Source organism: Oncorhynchus masou, chromosome 30 (assembly GCF_036934945.1).
Source record: "Oncorhynchus masou masou isolate Uvic2021 chromosome 30, UVic_Omas_1.1, whole genome shotgun sequence".
In the NCBI taxonomy this organism is placed as follows: Eukaryota; Metazoa; Chordata; class Actinopteri; order Salmoniformes; family Salmonidae; genus Oncorhynchus; species Oncorhynchus masou.
In genome coordinates this window covers 38,555,430-38,579,077 of record NC_088241.1, presented here as the reverse complement: position 1 = coordinate 38,579,077, position 23,648 = coordinate 38,555,430, and the positions used below count along the sequence as shown (strand labels likewise).

General features: G+C 42.0%; 1 protein-coding gene across 5 annotated transcripts in view; it reads right to left on the bottom strand.

Annotated features, from left to right (window-relative positions):
- LOC135522615 (E3 ubiquitin-protein ligase RNF152-like) overlaps positions 1 to 23,648 on the bottom strand; it is a 48,829-nt gene that overhangs the window by 6,707 nt on the left and 18,474 nt on the right. Inside the window, exon 1 of one of the 5 annotated variants that reach the window (XM_064949051.1) lies at positions 5,691 to 5,901. The exons of the other annotated variants lie outside the window; for them this stretch is intronic. The gene's annotated coding sequence lies outside the window, so the exon portion shown is untranslated. Of the gene's footprint in view, positions 1 to 5,690; positions 5,902 to 23,648 lie in introns of those variants that run through there. 5 annotated transcript variants of the gene reach the window in all.

Genomic DNA, 23,648 nt, shown 5'->3' with positions numbered 1-23,648 from the left:
TTCAAAGTCTCTGGGATCTCTTCTGCTAGCCATGGTAGCCAAAATAATGGGCAACTGGGCATTTTTATACATGACCCTAAGTATGATGGGATGTTAATTGCTTAATTAACTCATGAACCACACCAGTGAAGAAGCATCAGCTTTCAATATACTTTGTAGCCCTCATTTAATCAAGTGTTCCTTTATTTGGCAGCCTCTTAGTTTTTAAACTGCATTGCTGGTTAGGACTTGTAAGTAAGCATTTCACTGTAAGGACTACACCTGTTGTATTCGGGTGCATGTGACAAATACAATTTAATTTGATTTGGGATATACACAGTGCACATAACATTAGGAACACCTTGCTAATATTGAGTTGCACCCCCTTCTGCCCTCAGAACAGCCTAAATGTGTCAGGGCATGTGCTGTTAAAAGTATTCGACAGGAAGGCTGGCCCATGTTGACTCCGATGCTTCCCACAGTTGTGTCAAGTGGGCTGGATGTTCCTTGGGTGGTGGACCATTCTTGATACACACGGGAAACTGTTGAGTGTGAAAAACCCAGCAGCATTGCAGTTAAACTGGCGCACCAGGTACCTACTATCATACCCTGTTGAAAGGCACATACATATTTTTACTTGCCCATTCACCCTCTGAATGGCACACATACACAATCCATGTCTCAATTGTCTCAAGGCTTAAAAATCCTTCTTTAACCTGACGGATTTCATGGGGATTTATTATGCTAATTTGATTTCAGCGTGGGTGCGGACATCGGCTCTAAGGTTGTAACCTTTCTCTTCCCCTTCATCAGTCGTGGCTGAACAACAACAACATTAACATACAACTGGCTGGTTGTACGATGTACCGGCAGGATAGAACAGTGGCGTCTGGTAAGACAAGGGGCAGTGGTCTCTGTATTTTTGTAAACAACAGCTGGTGCACGATATCTAAGGAAGTCTCGAACTATTGCTCGCCTGAGGTAGAGTATCTCATGATAAACTGTAGACCACACTACCTACCGAGGGAGCTTTCATCTGTATTCTTTGTAGCTATTTACATACCACCACAGTTAGAGACTGACACTAAGACAGCATTAAATGAGCTGTATTCCGCCATAAGCAAACAAGAAAACGCTCACCCAGAGGAGGCACTCCTAGTAGCTGGGGACTTTAATGCAGGGAAACTTAAATCCATTTTAACATATTTATATCAGCAGGTTAAATGTACAAACAGAGGAAAAAGAACTCTGGACCACCTATCTGCTTACAAGCAAAAATCAAAGCAGCAAGCACCAGTGACTAGATCAATTAAGTGGTCAGAGGAAGCAGATGCTAAGGTACAGGAGTGTTTTGCTAGCACAGACTGGAATATGTTTTGGGATTCCTCCGATGGCATTGAGGAGTACACCACATCAGTTATTGGCTTCATCAATAAGTGCATTGATGACGTTGTCCCCACGCCATGGATTACAGGCAGCATCCACACTGAGCTAAAGGCTAGAGCTACCACTTTCAAGGAGCGGGACTTATAAGAAATCATGCTAATTCCTCTGATGAACCATCAAAGGGGGCAAAGCGTCAACACAGGGCTAAGATCGAATCTTACTATACTGGCTCTGGTGCTCGTCGGATGTGGCAGGGCTTGCAAACCATTACAGACAACAAAGGGAAGCACAGCCGAGAGCAGCCCAGTGACATGGGCCTAACAGATGAGCAAAACTACTTCTATGCTCGCTTCAAGGCAAATAACACTGAAACATGCATGAGAGCACCAGCTGTTCTTGAAGACTGTGATCACGCGCTCTGCAGCCGATGTGGGTAAGACCTTTAAACAGGTCAACATTCAAAAGGACGTAGGGAAAGACGGATTACCAGGACCTGTACTGCGAGCATGCGCTGACGAACTGGCAAGTGTCTTCACTGACATTTTCAACCTCTCCCTGTCCGAGTCTGTAATACTAACATGTTTTAAGCAGACCACCATAGTCCCTGTGCCCAAGAACAATAAGGTAACCTGCCTAAATGACTACCGACCAGTAGCACTCACATCTGTAGCCATGAAGTGCCTGGGCTGGTCATGGCTAACATCAACACCATCATCCCAGAAACCCTAGAACCACTTCAATTTGCATGCCGCTCCAACAGACCCACAGATGATGCAATCTCCATTGCACTCCACACTGCCCTTTCCCATCTGGACAAAAGGAAAACCTATATGAGAATGGTATTCATTGACTACAGCTCAGCCTTCAACACCATAGTGCCCTAAAAGCTCATCAATAAGCGAAGGTGCCTAGGACTGAACACCTCCCACTGCAACTGGATCCTGGACTTCCTGATGAGCCGACCTCAGGTGGTAAGGGTAGGTAACACCACATTCGCCACGCTGATCCTCAACACAGGGGCCCCTCAGGGGTGCATGCTCAGTCCCCTCCTGTACTCCCTGTTCACTCATGACCTCACGGTCAGGCATGACTTCAACACCATCATTCAATTTGCCGATGACACAACAGTGGTAGGCCTGATCACCGACAATAACAAGACAGCCTATAGGGAGGAGGTCAGAGACCTGGCCGTGTGGTGCCAAGAGAACATCTTCTCCCTCAATGTGATTAAGATAATGGAGATGATTGTGGTCTACAGGAAAAGGAGGACCGAGCATACCCCCATTCTCATCGAAGGGCTGCAGTGGAGCAGGTTGAGAACTTCAAGTTCCTTGGTATCCACATCAACAACAAACTAACATGGTCCAAGCACACCAAGACAGTAGTGAAGAGGGCATGACAAAACCTATTCCCCCTCAGGAGACTGAAAATATTTGGCATGGGTCCTCAGATCCTCAAAAGGTTCTACAGCTGCACCATTGAGAGCATCCTGACTGGTTGCCTGGTATGGCAACTGCTCGGCCTCCGACCACAAGGCACTACAGAAGGAAGTGCAAACGGCCCAGTACATCACTGGGGCCAAGCTTCCTGCCATTCAGGACCTCTATACCAGGCGGTGTCAGAGGAAGGCACTCAGACTCCAGCCACCCGTGTCATAGACGGTTCTCTCTGCTACCACACAGCAAGCGGTACCGGAGCTCCAAGTCTAGGTCCAAGAGGTTTCTAAACAGATTCTACCCCCAAGCCATAGGACTCCTGAACATCTAGTCAAATGGCTACCCAGACTATTTGGAGCGGAATCAGTAGAATGGTATCCAATACATCAAACACATGGTTGCCAGGTATTTGATGCCATTCCATTTTATCCATTCCTGCCCTCAGAAGCCCCTACTGATCTACACTGAATGAAGTAGATATAACACGTGACATCAATAAGGGATTATCGCTTTCACCTGGATTCACCTGGTCAGTCTGTCATGGAAAGACCAGGTGTTCCTACTGTTTTGTACACTCAATGTCGATACAGATATCATGACACGAAGAAATACTGATGAAGTGACATCAATCAATTGAGAGAAGGGTCTTTCTGTGTTGTCTATGCATCCAAGAGCATGATAAATGTTATCAACTGTGCTGTCCAAACAAATATCTTTATGTTTTGTTAAATCAGACCAATTCAAATCCCTTTATGGTATTATGTCTATTCATGTCTACTCAGAATTGTAGCCTGCTGACTGTTCAAAATGCTTTCAGTCATGACAGTGAGCTGGGTTGTGTGTTGTGCAGAGAAGTAAAACAAGGCAAGCTGGAGTCTAAAATCTCCAAATAAAATAAATACTCATCTTTCTTCTCAAGGTCTCTCAGGTCAGGATTAAATCCGATCAGCGGTAGATCCGCGTTATAGCAGGTTTGACATTTAAAGGTAATTTCCAAGATATGTAACATTCACTGTGAATGAGGTCTCCACGAACGTGGGAACATTGCCTGTGACAGGTGCATAGCTGACAAAGCATATCCGGATTGAATCCCAGCCTTAATGTTGTGAACTCTGTGAAATACATCCAGGTTTAGTATCCTTTCCTTGATGTCAGTCATGGCTTACAAGCAATCAAGATTGCCATTTTTTGTATATCTTGAAACTGAAATATTAAATATCCTAGTAATATCTAACCAGATCCAACGGATGATACAATGTTTGTCTTCTACACGCAATGGCATCCACCTGTTCTATGATGGAATTATAGCGCAAAGCATCCTAATTATCAACAGCATTGCAATCCCTTTGTCTGATGATGAAAGGCGAGTTCAGACAGCACTGATGAGAAGTAGAGATAGTAGAACTACTATCTCTGTGATTAAAGGAACAGTTGAAAGGAGAGGATGGGTGACTCTATCTACTATCTGCCAGACATATTTACTGATTGTGGAGATGTGAAGGAAACCACAACTGAACCAGACAGCTTGGAAAAAGTTGATCCTATTAGAAATGAACTCACCGTTTTTGACTCAAATTTAGCTGACCGTTAAGCATTAATCATATCTGCTAAAAATGTGAATAAGGGTTGTCGTTTCCTCGTGTGTACACCACCATTTTTAACAAAGTGCATACATTCTGCTGCTAACCAGCGGGTATCACAAACACACACTTCACTTAGGACTGGGAATGACATCATTCACACATCGGCAGGCAACGCAACAATAGTGTATGTGAATGGGAACAGGAAGGGGATACCTAGTCAGTTGCACAACTGAATGCATTCAACCAAAATATGTCTCCCGCATTTAACCCAACCCCCCTGAATCAGGTGTGTGTACCTGTGCGTGTGCGCACATGCAAGCTTACAAACTCTGAAAGAGACGGCTTGAGCTTCTTACTCCAAGCACAGCACTACAGCGTGAGAAGACTACATACACTTGATGTTCTACAAATGCTTGATCTCTCAATGTCTTTCTGACGCACTCTGCTATCAGACAGTTCTCAAACACACACAGCTTTTAACACACACGCAAACTTTAGTCTTCAAACACACACCCCCTTCAAAACTTGTTTACTTAACACATCATCTATTCTAGTGTTCAATAACATCCCCGAGAGGCAAAACTTTCCTCAGCAAGTCAGTCAAACAGATGATATCTAGAAACAGAGGGAAGCGAGAGGAGATCTAACTCATTGCTCAAAGACAAGAACTGTCACATTACTTGAGTGTAATGTTGCTGGCGGTTCTTGGAAAGGAGTAAAGATATATTATCAAGAGAGAGAATGGATATTGTAGCACATTTTTAGAGTTGCCTGCCCTGAAACGGTTTCTTGTCACCTTATCAAGATCAACACCAGCTACATTGTCACTTTGTCATTATAATCATAGTAACAGTAACACATACTACAACTCTTAACCCTTCAAGTCCCTCGTCAGTGTAAAACTATCATAGTGGGCAGAACTGGTTGGAACATGTCATTTCAACCAGGTTCTGAAGCTGAAAAGGTGCCATTTCAAACAGTTTTGCCCACAGGGATATTTCAAGATCATACCATAGTTAGATTATCTTTGAAATAACACTGCCAGAGATATCAAGATTATACATGTTGTCAAGGGACATGTATGGTGAAAGTAGAGGGCGTCCTCTTAAACAATCGCATCAAATACGTATATTTCCCTTCAGGTCTCTCCATACCACACACACACACACACACACACACACACACGCACACGCACACGCACACGCACACGCACACGCACGTCTCTGTTGCCAGGCAGTGGAAAAGAAAAACAGACAAACCGAGGCAGGCCTGAGAGTTTTAGTATAATCTCATATTAGAACCTTACCTGAGCCGCTTAGCTCTTCCCCAGGGCTGTAGAGCTGGTTTAAACAGCATCATGCATACACTGACTACAGTTATATAACTGTATCATGTAGACCCTGACTACTACCACTATACACTGTACTGTGTATACCCTGAATACCGCTATATGCAGTGCTGATACTGTATTATATATGTATACTGTACTATCTACTGTGCTAATACTCTCTCTCTCTTTACTGTAGCACAACGACAGCAAAAGCACCATAGATCCTTGTGTTGTGAAACTGATGCAGAGGTAGCTAGCTACTAGAGATAAAAATCCATGCTCTGTGTACCGAATACTGAGCCTCCTATCATGTAAAGGGAGCCACCCATAGACATTATTTACTTAACAACTAGCCAGTTTACTAACCAATCAACAGCCAACCACCCAGAGATAATATAGTCAACGATTATGTCCCAAATGGCACCCTATATTCATAGAGCCCCATAGGGCTCTGGTCAAAAGTAGTGTACTACATAGAGCATAGATAGTGTCGCAGCCAATTTGGGATGCAGACAAAGGCTTATCTTAGCTCAGAGGCAAACACAATGGTAGGCTACAGCTATATCCCCTGTCGTTAGTTACTAAGTCAGGGCCTTACCGTGGGCTTTAAAGACTTACACCTGCATTCCAAATGGCAATTTTTGTAGGGGTTGATACATTTTTTGTAATAGAAAATGAAGTGTGACTTTTCAAAGCGGAAATAACAAACATCAGAAGCCTTTTTAAACATTAAATACACAACGAGTTTTACATGTCCTGCATTGCAGGAAAGTTCTCTTGCAAGAGGGTGATCAAATTAAGCCCCGACCAGATGTACTACACTATAAAGGGAATAGGGCGCCATTTAGGACCCAGATACACCAATGGGGATCAACGGAATAGCAGCATTGATTGTTCATTAATCAGTCAATGAGACCGGATTGTTAGCTCACTGAGTGGATTATAAATGGCTATTTCAGTAGGAAAATATCCCAGCTTGTCCCTGTGTGTGTGCATGCAGTCAAATTAATTCTAAACAGTCCTAAATTTCAAGGAAAACAATGTGTCTATAGAGTATATTTGTTATTCTAAGTTAAAATAGCCGATCATTCTTTGAGTATAAACCAATTCTAAACCCTAATTTAAGAGGGTAATTTTCTCAGTAAGGCTATCTTGACAAACATGAATCAAATCATGAGAAAACAGCGTTCAGCTGTCGCGCATGCATTCTGCCTTTACTTGCTCCCACAAAAATAGATTTAAAGAGCACTGCTACTGTATATGGAATAGCTTGGATAACAGTAACTCTCTGCTCATAGATCTATTCATGTCCAGTATGAAATTATGAGTGGATCATAGTTCTCTCTCTCTCTCTCTCTCTCTCTCTCTCTCTCTCTCTCTCTCTCTCTCTCTCTCTCTCTCTCTCTCTCTCTCTCTCTCTCTCTCTCTCTCTCTCTCTCTCTCTCTCTCTCTCTCTCTCTCTCTCTCTCTCTCTCTCTCTCTCTCTCTCTCTCTCTCTCTCTCTCTCTCTCTCTCTCTCTCTCTCTCTCTCTCTCTCTCTCTCTCTCTCTCTCTCTCTCTCTCTCTCTCTCTCTCTCTCTCTCTCTCTCTCTCTCTCTCTCTCTCTCTCTCTCTCTCTCTCTCTCTCTCTCTCTCTCTCTCTCTCTTCTCTCTCTCTCTCTCTCTCTCTCTCTCTCTCTCTCTCTCTCTCTCTCTCTCGAGAGAGAGAGAGAGAGAGAGAGAGAGAGAGAGAGAGAGAGAGAGAGAGAGAGAGAGAGAGAGAGAGAGAGAGAGAGAGAGAGAGAGATATTTCATCTGACTGGTTGGCGTGCAGCTCTGGCTGGTGAAAACACAAACAGATCGATGAGACGATTGGCACCATACGACAATCCCGGCCCTTGGGCAGCCCAGACACTCCACGATTTGTCCCAAATGGCATCATATTCCCTATATAGTGCACTGCTTGTGACCAGAGCCCTTTGGGAATAGGGTGCCTTTTGGGATGCAAACACATCCCCCCCCCCCTCTCATCTCAATCAACTTCAAACAAGACCATCATGTAGGCCAATTCACACAAACACTATCAAACACACACATGCTATTTAACACCATCCTAGATCCTTGGGTACACATTCTATCCACCCTAGTACACACATGAAAATACAGTGATGAAAGCTACTAAAACCACTTCTATCTTTCCAGAGGGAACGTCCTCTGTAAGTGAAATGGGAAAACGTAGAAAAAGGCTAACATTGATATATAGTGACAATAAATTAGCTTTCCTAGCGCTTTAAATCCTCCACCCTCTGGGACCCTGCAGCTATTAATTCCTTTTTGAGGACAGTCAGCTATCAAGCGTTTTTCTTCCTTTTCATTCCCACTGAAAACGTTCCCAGATGTTGGCAAATCAACAGCCTTTAATATTCCTCTACCCCCTCATCTCATCTCGTATCCCCCTTCGTTTCTGGCAAACTCAAACGCTGAAAAATGAGTGCTGTCTATTCTTCTCGTCTGACAGATGAGGTGGCCTTTGTGATGTACGTGATTTCTCCAAACTGCACGACAACGGGCACAAAGCAACAACGTCAAAGCAATGAGCATCCTGACAGATATCCCAGCAAAACTCTGAAGAAATTACCAACCCAAACAGGTAAGAAATTCGAACTCTTGTGAACAATAGTGATTTGGTTCTACACAAACATCATCAAGTCCATCCTCACCTCCTCGTTAGGGAATGAGTAGGCCCGCTCTAAGGTCAAACTGCAGCAGATTGTCCTCTCTGCTAAGAGGTTCATCAGCTGCCACCTGCCACCAGTTTCCCAAAAGGATAATAAGGCTAAGTTCATTGTTAGATGAAGTATTCTATACGCAGCCAAGACAGAACGATAAATGTGGTCAGAGACTCACTAAAGCAGCACCGCACCCTCAAGATTTTGAGCCTGCCTGGCAGAGTTGGTTCTAACAGAGCCAAAGCCCCCAGATGGGTGAGCATAATATACAAGGAATTTCTCAAAGCTGCTAATGAGAACCTTGACTACCTTAAACCTAGCCGGTAGGGATTCCAGTGGGGTGCCCCAACCCAGGTAGTGGCAGTGCTGGCAACACTAGCTGCACTAACCCATGGGGAGGGGGTCACACTCTGACAAGGGGGCAAATTATTGTGGCCCTGGTGGCACAACATAATTAAAGGTCTGACTGCACTGAGATGCTTGGGGAAATGGTCACAACAGGGGACCAGCGTGTGTGTGTTTCAGGGGAAAGGGATGTATCGGAGCTCCATCAGATAGGACATTGGTTAATCAACTCTCCCCATTCTTGCTCAATTTTGCATGCCTTCTCAAACAGCTACAACTGAATAGGCATTTGCACATCAATTCCTACAGGCTCGGGGTTAGAACAACTGTTGAACATCTGAGCTTGTGGTTGTTTGTGGAGGAAGGGTGGGGAGTGTGTATGAGTGTGTATGAGTGTGTATGAGTGTGTGTGTGTGTATCCCACACCTGTTGCTATGGGGTAAAGATGTTAGGGACAATATAGGATGAATCACAATAATTGTTTTCTAAAATAATAATTGCTTGCCAAAAATGTCATTTTTGTAATGACAATCCTGGTTGTAGGTAAAAATCCTTCGCATTACCTGCCTACATTATTACGCATAGTGTTCATTAATTGTGGGAATTAAGAATAGCAAGATTTTTTTTTATGTACACTAGCAGTCAAAGTTAAGAGCACCTACTCATTCAAGGGTTTTTCTTGATCTGTACTATTTTCTAAATTGTAGAATAATATTGAAGACATCAAAACTATGAAATATCACATATGGAATCATGTAGTAACCAAAACAAGTGTTAAACAAATCAAAATATATTTTATACTTGAGATTCTTCTAAGTAGACACCCTTTGCCTTGATGACAGATTTGCACACACTTTGCATTCTTTCAACCAGCTTCACCTGGAACGCTTTTCCAATAGTCTTGAAGGAGTTCCCACATATGCTTAGCACTTGTTGGCTTGTTGGCTGATAGCACTTGTTGGCTGATTTTCCTTTACTCTGCTGTCCGACTCATCCCAATCCATCTCAATTTGGTTGAGGTCGGGGGATTGTAGATGCCAGGTCATCTGATACAGCACTCCATTGCCAAGTTTGATAAAGATTCAATAAAATAAAAATAAACTATCCTTTTTGGTAAAATAGCCCTTACACAACCTGGAGGTGTGTTGGGTCATTGTCCTGTTGACAAACAAATGATAGTGGGACTAAGTCCAAACCAGATTTGATGGCATATCGCTGCAGAATGCTGTGGTAGCCATGAAGGTTAAGTGTAAATTCCAAATAAATCATAGACAGTGTCAACAGCAAAGCACCCCCACACCATAACACCTCCTCCTCCATGCTTTATGGTGGGAAAAACACATGTAGAGATCATCCGTTCACCCACACCGCATCTCACAAATACACAGTTGTTGGAACCAAAAGTCTCAAATTTGGACTCCAGACCAAAAGGACATATTTCCACCGGGTCTAATGTCCATTGCTCGTGTTTCTTGGCTTAAGCAAGTCTCTTCTTATTATTGGTGTCCTTTAGTAGTGGTTTCTTTGCACAATTCGACCATGAAGGCCTGATTCACACTTTGTCCTCTGAATGGTTGATGTGAGATGTCTGTTAATTGAACTCTGTGAAGCATTTATTTAGCCTGCAATTTCTGAGGCTGGTAATTCTAATGAACTTATCTTCTGCAGCAGAGGTAACTCTGGGTCTTACATTCCTGTGGCGTTCCTCATGAGAGCCAGTTTCATCATAGCGCTTGATGGTTTTTGTGACTGCACTTGAAGAAACTTCCAAAGTTCTTGAAATTTTCCGTATTGACTGACCTTCACGACTTAAAGTAATGATGGACTGTTGTTTCTCTTTGCTTATTTGCGCTGTTCTTGCCATAAAATAGACTTGGTCTTTTACCAAATAGGGCTATCTTCTGTATACACACCTACCATTTCACAACACCATTTCACAACACAACTGATTGGCTCAAATGCATAAAGAAGGAAATAAACTCCACAAATAAACTTTTAGGAAGGCACACCTGTTAATTGAAATGCATTCCAGGTGACTACCTCATGAAGCTGTTTGAGAGAATGCCAAGAGTGTGGAAAGCTGTCATCAAGGCAAAGGGTGGCAATTTGAAGAATATAAAATATATGTTGATTTGTTTCACACTTTTTGGGTTATTTCATGATTCCTTATGTGTTATTTCATAGTTTTGATGTCCTCACAATTATTCAACAATGTAGAAAATAGTACAAATAAAGAAAAACCCTTGACTGAGTAGTTGTTATAAAATGTTTGACCGGTGGAGTATATGTTTTAAGTAACTGTATATAATACAATTGAGGTGAGGCTGTTGGAAATGATTTTGGCAGTTAATGTGCTTCTGTTATGTGGGTGGCACTGTGTGCTATTTTTGAAGGATAGGTTCCAGGTCTCTTGGGGTCCCTGGGATCCGGGGGGGACCGGGGTGGTCTGCCGGTCACTGGGACGACAACCCAACTTGGGATAGGTGTAGGTTTTAGCGGGTGGAATGGTGGAGAACAATTGGAGGTTTACTTAGTAACAATGCAAATATCATGGTACAGCTACAGGTGAGGTCGGAAGTTTACACCCAAGCCAAATATATTTAAACTCAGTTTTTCACAAATCTTTACATTTAATCCTAGTAAACAATCCTTGTTTTAGGATCACCACTTTTTATTAAGAAATATTTATTTCATCACATTCCCAGTGGGTCAGAAGTTTACACTCAATTAGTATTTGCTAGCATTGCCTTTAAATTGCTTGACTTGGGTAGCCTTCCACAAGCTTCCCACAATAAGCTCCTGACAGAGTTGATGTAACTGAATCAGGTTTGTAGAACTCCTTGCTCACATACGCTTTAACAGATCTACCCACATATTTTCTACAGGATTGACGTTACGGCTTCGTGATGGCCAATCCAATACCTTGCCTTTGTTGTTCTTAAGCCATTTTGCCACAACTTTGTAAGTATGCTTGGGGTTATAGTCCATTTGGAAGACCCATTCACGACCAAGCTTTAATTTCCTGACTGATGTCTTGAGATGTTGCTTCAATATATTCACATAATTTACCATCCTTATGACGACATCTGTTTTGTGAAGTGCACCAGTCTCTCCTGTAGCAAAGCACCCCCACAACATGATGCTGCCACCCACGTGCTTCACGGTTGGGATGGTGTTCTTCAGCTTGCAGGCCTCCCCTTTTTCCTCAAAACCTAACAATGGGCATTATGGCCAAACAGTTCTATTTTTGTTTCATCAGACCAGAGGACATTCGTTAGTATGATCTATGTCCCCCTGTGCCGTGGCAAACCGTAGTCTGGCTTTTTTATGATGGTTTTGGAGCACTGGCTTCTTCCTTGCTGAGTGGCCTTTCAGGTTATGTCTATATAGGACTTGTTTTACTGTGGATATAGATACTTTTGTATCTGTTTCCTCCAGCATAATCACATGTTCCTTTGCTGGGATTGATTTGCACTTTTCACACAAAAGTACGTTCATCTCTAGGAGACAGAACGTGTCTCCTTCCTGAGCGGTATGACAGCTACGTGGTCCCATGGTGTTTATACTTGCGTACTATTGTTTGTACAGATGAACATGGTACCTTCAGGCACTTTGAAATTGCTCCCAAGGATGAACAAGACTTTCAAGGATCTACAATTATTTTCTGAGGTATTGGCATGATTTCTTTTGATTTTCCCATGATGTCAAGCAAAGAGGCACTGAGTTTGGAGGAAGGCCTTGAAATACATACACAGGTGCACCTTCAATTGATTCAAATTATGTCAATTAGCCTATCAGAAGCTTCTAAAGCCATTCAATTGTTACTTGTGTCATGCACAAAGTAGATGTCCTAACCGACTTGCCAAAACTATAGTTTGTTAACAAGAAATTTGTGGAGTGTTTGAAAAATGAGTTTTAATGACTCCAACCTAAGTGTATGTAAACTTCTGACTTCAACAGTAGGTACATGGTTGCAAAGGGCATCAGTGTCTAAACAGCGTGATTTGCCAAGGCAGGATACTCTGAGCGCAGCCCAATACAGAAATCTGGCAGTGGCTTGTGATAAAAAAATGTTTTTCAAAGAAACGCTTAGTGCAATTTTCATGAGGCGCTCTTGTTCAGATATCAGTAAGTGGACTGGAGGCAGGGCATGAACGGGAGAACGAATCCATTTTGGGAAAGTACCTAAGTGATTGAGCAGCAATCTCAATCAGGTGCTTCGCTATAGCACATTTGACATTGTCCGTAAGCCTGAGTTCATTTGCACACAACAAATCATACAATGATGTAAAGACCTATCTGTTGTCCTTGTTAATGCAGACAGAGAACAGCTCCAACTTCTTAATCACAGCCTCAATTATTTCCAGCACATTGAACATAGTTGCGGAGAGTCATTAGGCGAGAAAAAAGATCACCCAGATAGGCAAGTCACGTGAGAAACTCGGGCATCATGCAAGCGGTCAGACGAGTGAAAATGATGGTCAGTCAAAAAAACTTTAAGCTCGTCTCTCAATTCAAAAGAACGTATCAATACTTTGCACCTTGATAACCAGCACACTTCTGTATGTTGTAAAAGAGGTACATAGTCGCTGGCCATATCATTGCATAGCGCAGAAAATACACGAGAGTTCAAGGGCCTTGATTTAACAAAGTTAACCATTTTCACTGTAGTATCCAAAAAGTCAGGCATTCCCTTAGCACCAAGAGCTTCGGGAGCAACTGCTTGCACGCGCCTTACCACTCCACTATGTCTGCATGTCATGGCCATCAGTACAGGTACCAACACATCTTGACCACCAAATTCAATTTGATGTCACAAAGCTGTCCAGTACTTTAAAAATATCCTCTCATGTTGTCCTGGTTTCCAGTGAGTTTGCAGAAGAGGATGTCTTCCTTAATTGACCTCCCATAAACGTAATAGACAAATACCGGGAGCTGTGCCCACCACATCTGTTGACTCATCCAGCTGTAACACATAGAATTCACTGGCTTGTATGTGAAGCATTAATTGTTTCAAAACATATCCTGCTATGTCACTGATGCGTCATGAAACAGTGTTGTTTGATGAAGGCATTGTCTGTATAGTTTTTTGGGCCTTTTCCCCCTGCATTGTCCCAGCCATATCTGCGGCAGCAGAAATAATTAAGTCCTCCACAATAGTATGCGGCTTGCCTGTCTTAGCCACTCGGTAGCTCACCATATCAGATGCTTCTTGACCCTTCATTTTAATGGTATCTGTTGCTTTTATACATGTCTTACTACTCGAAAGTCGTCTTAATTCTCACTCAAAAAACTCCAGCGGCTTATTTTTGTTTCTATACATTGTTTCTAAATGTCTGCGCAAGTGTGAAGGTTTCATCGAGTTGTGAGATAGTACTTTTGCACATATGACACACTATGGCTAAGGAAAGGCACTACTCCCAATATAAGTTAACCCCAAATCAATGTAGTTCTAATCATATTTGTGCCTCTTCGATGGTCCAACATCCCTGTCTGTTGTTTGGTGCTTTCCAGGGCAAGGGGGCAATAGCTCTTCTGCTGCATCAGATTCACAACTGTCAGTGTCCATGCCAGCTGGGCTAACAACAAATGTCAAATTACTGATGCTAGCATTGGATGTGCTCGTGGAAGCAGAACAACTGGTGTCGTCGATAGGTGCAGGTGTAGTGCTGCTGGTAGTAGCAGTACTACCAGTAGAGCTGTTATGTGTCTATGGACGCGGGCCTTACTTTTTTTAACCATTAATCCATCTACGAGCAAACGGAAAGAGCAGCAGCTACGTCTGGCTACATACGGACCGGTAGTGGAATTCCCGAGAGAGAGTAACGGTTAATGTGATTGGATGTTAATTATTCGACTAGGCTACCTGTATTTACATTGTATTGTTATTTTGCTGAACACTATATATGGTTTAATTTTTATTGGTAGTAAAACAAGGCTACTCAGGCGAGACAAAAACTTCCCCCAAATGGTTAGCCCTGTTGGAAGACATATATGGAATGTTTGAAAATGTGAAGAATCTTTTTTTTAAACAACAAAAAAAAACACGTGAATCACATTTTTATTTGACGTACCCCCGACAGCATTGCGCATACCCCAGTTTGGGAATACCTGCCTTACACAGGCCCCTATGGACCCTGCTCAAAAGCAGTGCACTATATAGAGAATATAGTGCCATTTTGAAAGCAACCACAGCAGCATCAGTCTGAATGGACCCTAATGAAAGTGCTAACGGCGAAAGTTCTGTTTCCACTGTACGCTACCCTTCATTCACACACACACACACTTCCGCAGTGTGAGAGACAGAAATCAGCATAGTAACAAAAGCATTTAGTGAACTAATCAGTGGGAATGACACACTATGAGCTGGTCTTTAAAGAGCCAGGCAAAAACACATTAAGAGAGGAGTCAATAAAACACACACCGCAGCCTACACACAGTCAATGAAAGACACATAGAGGAACTATAGAATGCACAGTCAGCAAAGCCAATCAATGTGGAGCAGCGGCACACACATAATCAGAGAGGGGGAAGTCATACTATGTCAGTCAGGTACCCCCCCCCCCCACACCCACACACACACACACACACACACCATACATCCCAGTCCAGCTGCTGTCTGTCACAATAGAAACACTCCTAATTATATCCTAGCTATGTATCTCTTGGGGATATAACACAGGAGATATGTTAAAATTGAAGGTTGAATCTGAAAACTGAACCTGGGGTCAGAGGACTCCAGATAACCTCAATTTCGCCTGTCGTTTGGAGCAGTCATTGTCATGGTAACAAGACCCCCCCAAAAAATAAGATTGATCAATTCTATGACTTATTAACCAAAATAAAATATGTATATCCTCATTAGTAAAAGCCCCATGTACTCTAATGTTATTTTGTTGTAAATTCTGTATGTGTTACAAACAGGGTTTTCGAACTTGGATAGAGAGCTGATGGTTATCTGCAGATTCTTTGGGTGGTCAGCTACCACCACAGATGGAGCGGAGCAGGCAGGCTGTTCAAACAAACCTTATTGGACTCACTCACATTGGTTTACTATTTATTCGAACGCAATTGGTAATAGAAACATATACTCACATAGGAAGATGATAAGAAGGAACACCCGGATAGATATGCTATCCTTTGTGAGACAGCGGTGCATCTGTAGCTGTATGATATGAGGCGATGAGACGATGGTGGTTAGTGCTTTGGTGGACGGGAAGGAGGAATAGAGAGATTCAAAAAAAACACCCTCTCTCTCTCTTTCTCTCTCACTCTCTCATTCTCTCTCAATTCAATGTACAATTCAATTCTCTCTCTCACTCTCCTTTCTCTGTCCCCCAACCTCTCTCTCTTTCCCTCTCTCTTTCCCTACACCTCCCCCTCCCACCCCTTCGCTCTCCCCCTCCCTCTGTCCTTTTTCTCTCTTTCTATCTTTCTCTGTCTATAAATCCTGATCTATACTATCCCTGGTGTCTTACACAATGCCTTCAGAATGTATTCACACCCCTGACTTTTTCCACACTTTGGTGTGTTACAGCCTGAATTTAAAATGGATTAAATAGAGATGTTTTGTCACTGACCTACACACTATACCCCATAATGTCAAGCAGTATTATGTTTGACAAATGTTTACAAAAGCTGAAATGTCTTGTGTCAATTTGTATTCAAGCCAAAATAAGTTCAGGAATAAAAACCTGCTTAACAAGTCACATGCATGGACTCTGTGTGCAATAATAGTGTTTAACATGATTTTAGAATGACCCTGTAAGGTCCCAGAGATTCTATATGGTCTCCTCAGTCGAGCAGGTAACATCAAACACAGATTCAACCAAAAAAGACTAAGGAGGTTTTCCAATGCCTTGCAAAGAAGGGCACCTATTGGTAGATTGGTAATTCTGTTGCCGGAGTGGAAGGAAACTGTTCAGGGATTTCAACATTGAGAGCAATGGTGACTTTAAAACAGTTACAAAGTATAAAGGCTGTGATAGGAGAAATCTGAGGACAGATCCACAATATTATAGTTACTCCACAATACTAACCTAATTGACAGAGTGAAAAGAAGGAAGCCTATACAGAATAAAACATATTCCAAAACATGCATCCTGTTTGCAACAAGGCAATAAAGTAATACTGCAAAGAATGTGTCCATAAAGACCAATCTGAAAGCCACACCCCCAATAGACCACACCTCCTGAAAATAACCTATGGATTATATAAAAAAATATCCATATGCTGGGTCAACCCAGCATGAAAGTGAATAAAACCCCAATTGTTTGGATAATCCAAATGCGTGACCTGTTGGGGGCGTGGCTTTCATATAGTTAATTTTTGGCCAAACGTGAGAGTAAATGTCATTCATGTTCATCATCTTAAGTTGGTTCACTACAACTCTTAATTTTCCTTCAAAAGTTCTGCACATTAAATTTCTTAACAAAAAATGAGTAACACTTAAATATTAAAACTATCCCAACATTGGGCTATGCCAAGACATTTTTTTTTTAAATAGACAAGTCTTTTATTAGCATGATATGACCATTCACTACTGTTGCACATTCAGTTTGAATGTTTTGGCACCAGTAATAGTGTACCACATTATATTACACTGTGCATTGACACTGCATGTGTATTCACACAGCCATTCTTACTTTTCTCCACCTTTCTAAAATGTTTTAGTGAAAACATGAGTTATTTCAGAAGAAAAACATGACAAATAAGTCCAACAGGACATTTGTGCACACTCACAAATGTATACCCTCATGGTACAAAGAGAACATTAAATCAGTAAACTATCTAATTGTCATTATGGGCCAAATTCTTACTTACATGCACATACATAGCCTTAATTTTAAAATGTTGTAAACTGTTCTTGTACTGTAAACAACAACAAAAAATACATAAACATAATGAAATGCAAGCATTGTAGGTCAAATTGACAGATATCTCTGGTGCACACATATTTTGTGAATCTTCAAGTGTGATGTGTGAACTGAACTACTCGAGGAATTTTTTTTCCAGCTATTTTTTGGGGGTGATGAAGAAGTCCATGCCGGCCAGTGCGAGCCAGGACAGCTCAGCCGCAAGGTCCTCTGCTAGGGGACTCTACTAGGCAAAGTCCTGAGGAGTTACCATGGGTTTCACCGGACAACTTGAAGTAGACACCAAATGCAGCAGTGCTGAGGCACATAGAAACCCCTGAGAGGATGAGAAGCTTTCTTTCAGCGCAGTCCATGACCAATGCTGCTACAGCAGTGACCACTACCTGGATTGCTGCTACTACCACCGTAGCAACATTGCTGTTCTTAAAATGTGCTCCCTGAAAGATATTCTCAGCATAGAACATGATGGCATTGATACTAGTGAGCTTTTGGAATATGATCAACATATTGCCCACTCCCAGGTCCTTAAACTCATGCCTAGACACTTGTGTAAGATTCATTTAAGATTCATAAAAGTGACTTTCACTTCCTCTCCAGCTCCGGTGCAGCAGGGTCATTCGATTAGGTGGGATTTAACGCAAAGACATATATTGCCCAGGAGGTCAGCTCAAGGTGGCTCAGGGCTCAACCCCCTTGTTTTCGTTCAAAGTGAAAACACTAGTGATGTTACGTTTGATAACAGAGCTCTGAGGCATGCGTCGATGTCGCTAAGCAATTTCCTTCGAAGAAGTGTGGCGATTCCTGTATCACTTTAACAATGACGTTTGAAGCTTTGTTTTGTTGAATAACCAACTGATTGGTTTGGTATTGGTTTAGTAGAGGATAAAAAGGCTACTCCGCGCACACGCTACAGCGTGTGGGACGTCATCAATAATAAGTTGGCTTCTCAAAATTATTTTGACCAGCAGGTGCCACTAGTGTATACTGTGTTGATTGAAGTCATGAGTAATGAACCAATTTTCAAGACAATTGGCTGGAAAGCCTCAATGCTTCAGGAAGCTTCCTTTCCCCATCACTAGAAAACCCTACAGAAAAAGTATGGCAACATAGGGCTGCAAACAACCTGTGGATTCCTGCTTTAACTACAACAACATCCTCTGTAACGGTTACAGAGACTGTGAGATATATATTTTTTAATCAACCTTAGATTAATGCTGACTGTAAATAGCTCTGGACAAAATGTACATTTTGCTAAATGCCCAAAATATAAATGTGAACATGAACACTGCTGGGTATTATTCTAGTGAGCCCCACCCTCAAATGACTTGTATTTTGATCAAATTTGGCCTTGTTTCAACAGACGCTCATATTCAAAGCAACTTACAGTTAGTGAATTGAACTAAGGTATATAAACAAGAACATATAACAGTCATAGCAAGTAAAAAGATCATATTACTGTTACCAAGACTGTTAGTGTAGTTAAGCGGGCTACTTAGAAAATACAAAATAAATGTATTCTAATAAAACATTTACAAAATAGATGAATTGTGCTTCAGGCCAGTGAATTACAATTTTAAAAAATAGGTATTGAAACTATTGAAATACCTACCTATCAAATATATGTAACAGAAATACTGCCCATCGTTAGCATTAGCTGCCTACAATGTAAATCTGAAACAGTATATTAACCACTGTGCTTCCAGTAATGCACTGTAAATTCTAGATATACAGTATGTTGCATTAGTCAGGCGTTACAGTAATATGCTGTAAATTTGTGTTTCAGTAAAGGTCCTGTAAATCTACAGAAATGTACTAGCTTCTGTGCTGCAAGTATTTTACTGTAAATTTACAATAACCTACAGGCTACTGTGCTGCCATTAATTTGCTGTAAAAATTACAGGAAATCTTTTACAGTGTATGTAGGGAATGGGGTGTCATTTGGGACACAGATATGTTAAGACAAGCCAGACATGGCTTATTCTACGTCCCTGGCCTTTTCCTTTCCACAGCTAATTTTCTCCCTTTCTCTCAGCTCTCCCTTTCTGCTGCTCTCTTTCTCTTTCATTCATTTCCTCTCTCTCTTGCTCCATCTCTTTCTTGTCATCTGCATTGTCTAATAGGCTTTGGTTCTACAGCCCAGCTGTCTGTAGTGATTAGAGGGAATGGCGAGGGGAGGGAGAGAAGACAGAGAAAGAGACCCTGTAGCAGAATGACTATTGGACTTGGGATCTGTGGGAAGGAATTCTATCACACAACCAAGGTACATTTGATTTCCCTATCCTGCTAGATCTAGGCCTATCTGTGCCCCAGCCAACTCCTCAATCGTCCTTGTCTTTCTGGCTACATGTTCGGAATGACAATCAACACCAGAAGAGTTAGCTGTCCCACATAGGTCGTGTCGACACTTGACACTAACATGCGACATCTACTATCAGAATCAGAAGATCACATTGAAAAGATGGGTCTCGATGCACAACAGTCCGTTTGTGGTCTGATTGCGTTCAGATCTGGCTGACCTCTTCAGGACATGTTCGGGGGTGCTGTGTGTGAGGATTTCTCCTCAGTCTGGATGCTAACAGGCTGGGGCACAGATAGGAAAGATCATACAGTGGACGACATCTTCAGCACTCCTCCCACAAGTCTCCAGAAAACTTGTGTTTTAGGACTGAGAGGCACCTTTTCATTATAACATTGGAGGTAATACAATCCAAGTGTGTGAGGAACATGTTTGCTGGCCTCAAACTCTAGCCAGCTAGCTAATATTTAGAAAAATAATTTGGGGATTGGCTAGCGTTATGCTAACCCATTTGCAATCCCTTTAGCGTTGCTTGTTAGCTTGCTGGCAAGCTACAGACGTTTGCGGTCTTGTAAGCTACAGCAGTTAGCTACTGCCATCAATTGTTGTTGTGTTATTATTATATTTTACCTCTTCCACCGTTTGCAGAATGTATACTGGCATTTGAATACAACACGGGAAAAGGGAATCCGGACACACTGTGGACACGGTAGACACATCTAAATGTACAGTTGAAGTCGGAAGTCGGAAGTTTACATACACCTTAGCCAAATACATTTAAACTCAGTTTTTCACCATTCCTGACATTTAATCATAGTAAAAATTACTTGTCTTAGGTCAGTTAGGATCAAAAATGTATTTTAGGAAGGTGAAATGTCAGAATAATAGTAGAGAGAATGATTTATTTCAGCTTTTATTTCTTTCATCACATTCCCAGTGGGTCAGAAGTTTACATACACTCAATTCGTATTTGGTAGCATTGCCTTTAAATTGTTTAACTTGAGTCAAACATTACGGGTAGCCTTCCACAAGCTTCCCACAATAAGTTGGGTGAATTGTGGCTCATTCCCCCTGACCCCTGGTGTAACGGAGTCAAGTTTGCAGGCCTCCTCTCCTGGCTCGCACACTCTTTTTCAGTTCTGCCCACAAAATGTCTATAGGACTGATGTCAGGGCATTGTGACGGCCACTCCAATACTTTGTTTTCCTTAAGCCATTTTGCTCCAACTTTGGAAGTATGCTTGGGGTCATTGTCCATTTGGAAGACCCATTTGCTACCAAGCTTTAACTTCCTGACTGATGTCTTGAGATGTTGCTTCAATATATCTACATGAATTTCCGTCCTCATGATGCCATCTATTTTGTGAAGTGCAACAGACCCTCCTGCAGCAAAGCACCCCCACAACATGATGCTGCCACCCCTGTGCTTCATGGTTGGGATGGTGTTCTTCGGCTTGCAACCCTCCCCCTTTTTCCTCCGAACCTAACGATGGTCATTATGACCAAACAGTTCTATTTTTGTTTCACCAGACCAGAGGACATTTCTCCAAATAGTACAATCTCTGTCCCCATGTGCAGACAGCAAACCGTAGTCTGGCCTTTATGGCAGTTTTGGAGCAGGAGCTTCTCCCTTGCTGAGCAGCCTTTCAGGTTATGTTGATATAGGTCTCGTTTTACTGTGGATATAGACACTTTTGTACCTGTTTCCTCCAGCATCTTCACAAGGTCCTTGTTCTTGGATTTATTTGACTTTTCGCACCAAAGTACGTTCATCTCTAGCAGACAGAACACGTCTTCTTCCTGAGCGGTATGATGGCTGTGTGGTCCCATGGTGTTAATACTTGTTCATCTGTACAAACAATAGTACATGTGGTACCTTAAGTTATTTGGAAATTGCTCCCAAGGATGAACCAGACTTGTGGAAGTCTACAATTGTTTTCTGAGGTCTTGGCTGATTTCTTTTGATTTTCCCATGATGTCAAGCAAAATGGCACTGATTCTGAGGGTAGGCCTTGAAATACATCAACAGGTGCACCTCAGATGATGTCAATTAGCCAATCAGAAGCTTCTAAAGCCATGACATCATTTTCTAGGCTTTTCCAAGCTGTGTCAAGGCACAGTCAACTAAGTGTACGTAAACGTCTGACCCACTGGAATTGTGTTACAATGAATGATAACTGAAATAATCTGTCTGTAAACAATTGTTGGAAACTTACTTGTGTCATGCACTAAGTAGATGTCCTAAACGACTTGCTAAAACTATAGTTTGTTAATTAACAAGATATTTGTGGAGTGGTTGAAAACTAGTTTTAATGACTACAACCTAAGTGTATGTAAACTTCTGACTTCAACAGTAGGTGTAGATGTAGATGCATGACGCATTCAGAATTCCATGATCAGAACTCTCTGATCAGATTACTAAAGCTTCATGAACTGTCAAGTCTAGACACAGCCAGACAGGTCTGGCTAGCCTCAATCTAACGTTTCCCGGCTCTTGTTACCTAGAGCTCAACGATTTCACCAAAGCTTCTGTGAAGTGCAGATGGATTTTTTACATTTTGTCATCCCCTACTGATCGTCTCTCTGGAAGTAGGTAAATAGAGAAGGGGGGGGGGTAGATAAATAGAGAGAAAGAGAGAAAAAGAGCGAGACAGAGAGAGATAGAAAAAGGACACCGCACACACACCTTGTACATACAGGTAAGCCTAATTGTTAATCTCCAAAACCATTACAGTGCTGTCCAGGCACTAAAGCAATTCATTACTGAATTATACCACTCTAGTTGCTGCCTGCTGCACAATGAATGCAATAGGCCCTGGGGTGCTCTCCTCATTACCAGGTATACACTTTCCCAGGATGTGTCCCAAATGGCACCCTATTTCCTATGTAGTGCATTATTTTTCACCGGGCCCATAGTACTATGGTCAAAAGTAGGGTACTATGTAGAGAATAAGGTGCCATTTGGGACACAGTCCCTGTCCTGTACCAAGGAGGGAAGGAAAAGCTTTTAATAATAACATTTAGTATTCAGATTAAACTGCTATATAAATTTATATGCAGCTGTAGCCAGAATGACAGGGGTTGTGTCTCAAATGACACCCTACTCACTATATACTGCAGAATATAGGGAATGTAGTGCCATTTGGGATAGAGATATGTGCTAGGTATTAGATTACAGTCCACTTAATTCTAATTGTGTGTGTGCATGGCTCTTTACTGCATGCTTTACTGCACGCTCTTAGAAAAGGGTTTCCAAAAGGGTTCCTTTTTGGTTCCAGATAGAACTCTTGGGTTCCATGTAGAACCCTCTGGGGAAAGATTATTTTCCAAAGAACCCAAAAGGGTTCTACCTCGAGCCAATAAAGGCATCTTCCAAGGCTTCTCCTAAGAGGATAGCCGGAGAACTCTTTTAGATGGCAATATCTTTCCAAGAGTGCACATACAAATAAAGGAAAAAACACCATAAAGTATCTTAAAGGGCGTTGGTCTACCAGGCGTTGGTCCACCACGAGCCAACAGAACAGAATAGCTTCAATGCGCCTTGGCATAGATTATACAGCGCATTGGGAAAGTTTTCAGACCCCTCGATTTTTCCCACATTTTGTTACGTTACAGCCTTATCCTAATCACACAATACCTCATAATGATGAAGCCATTTTCTTTGCAAATGTATTTTAAAAAAACAGAAAAACCTTATTTACATATGTATT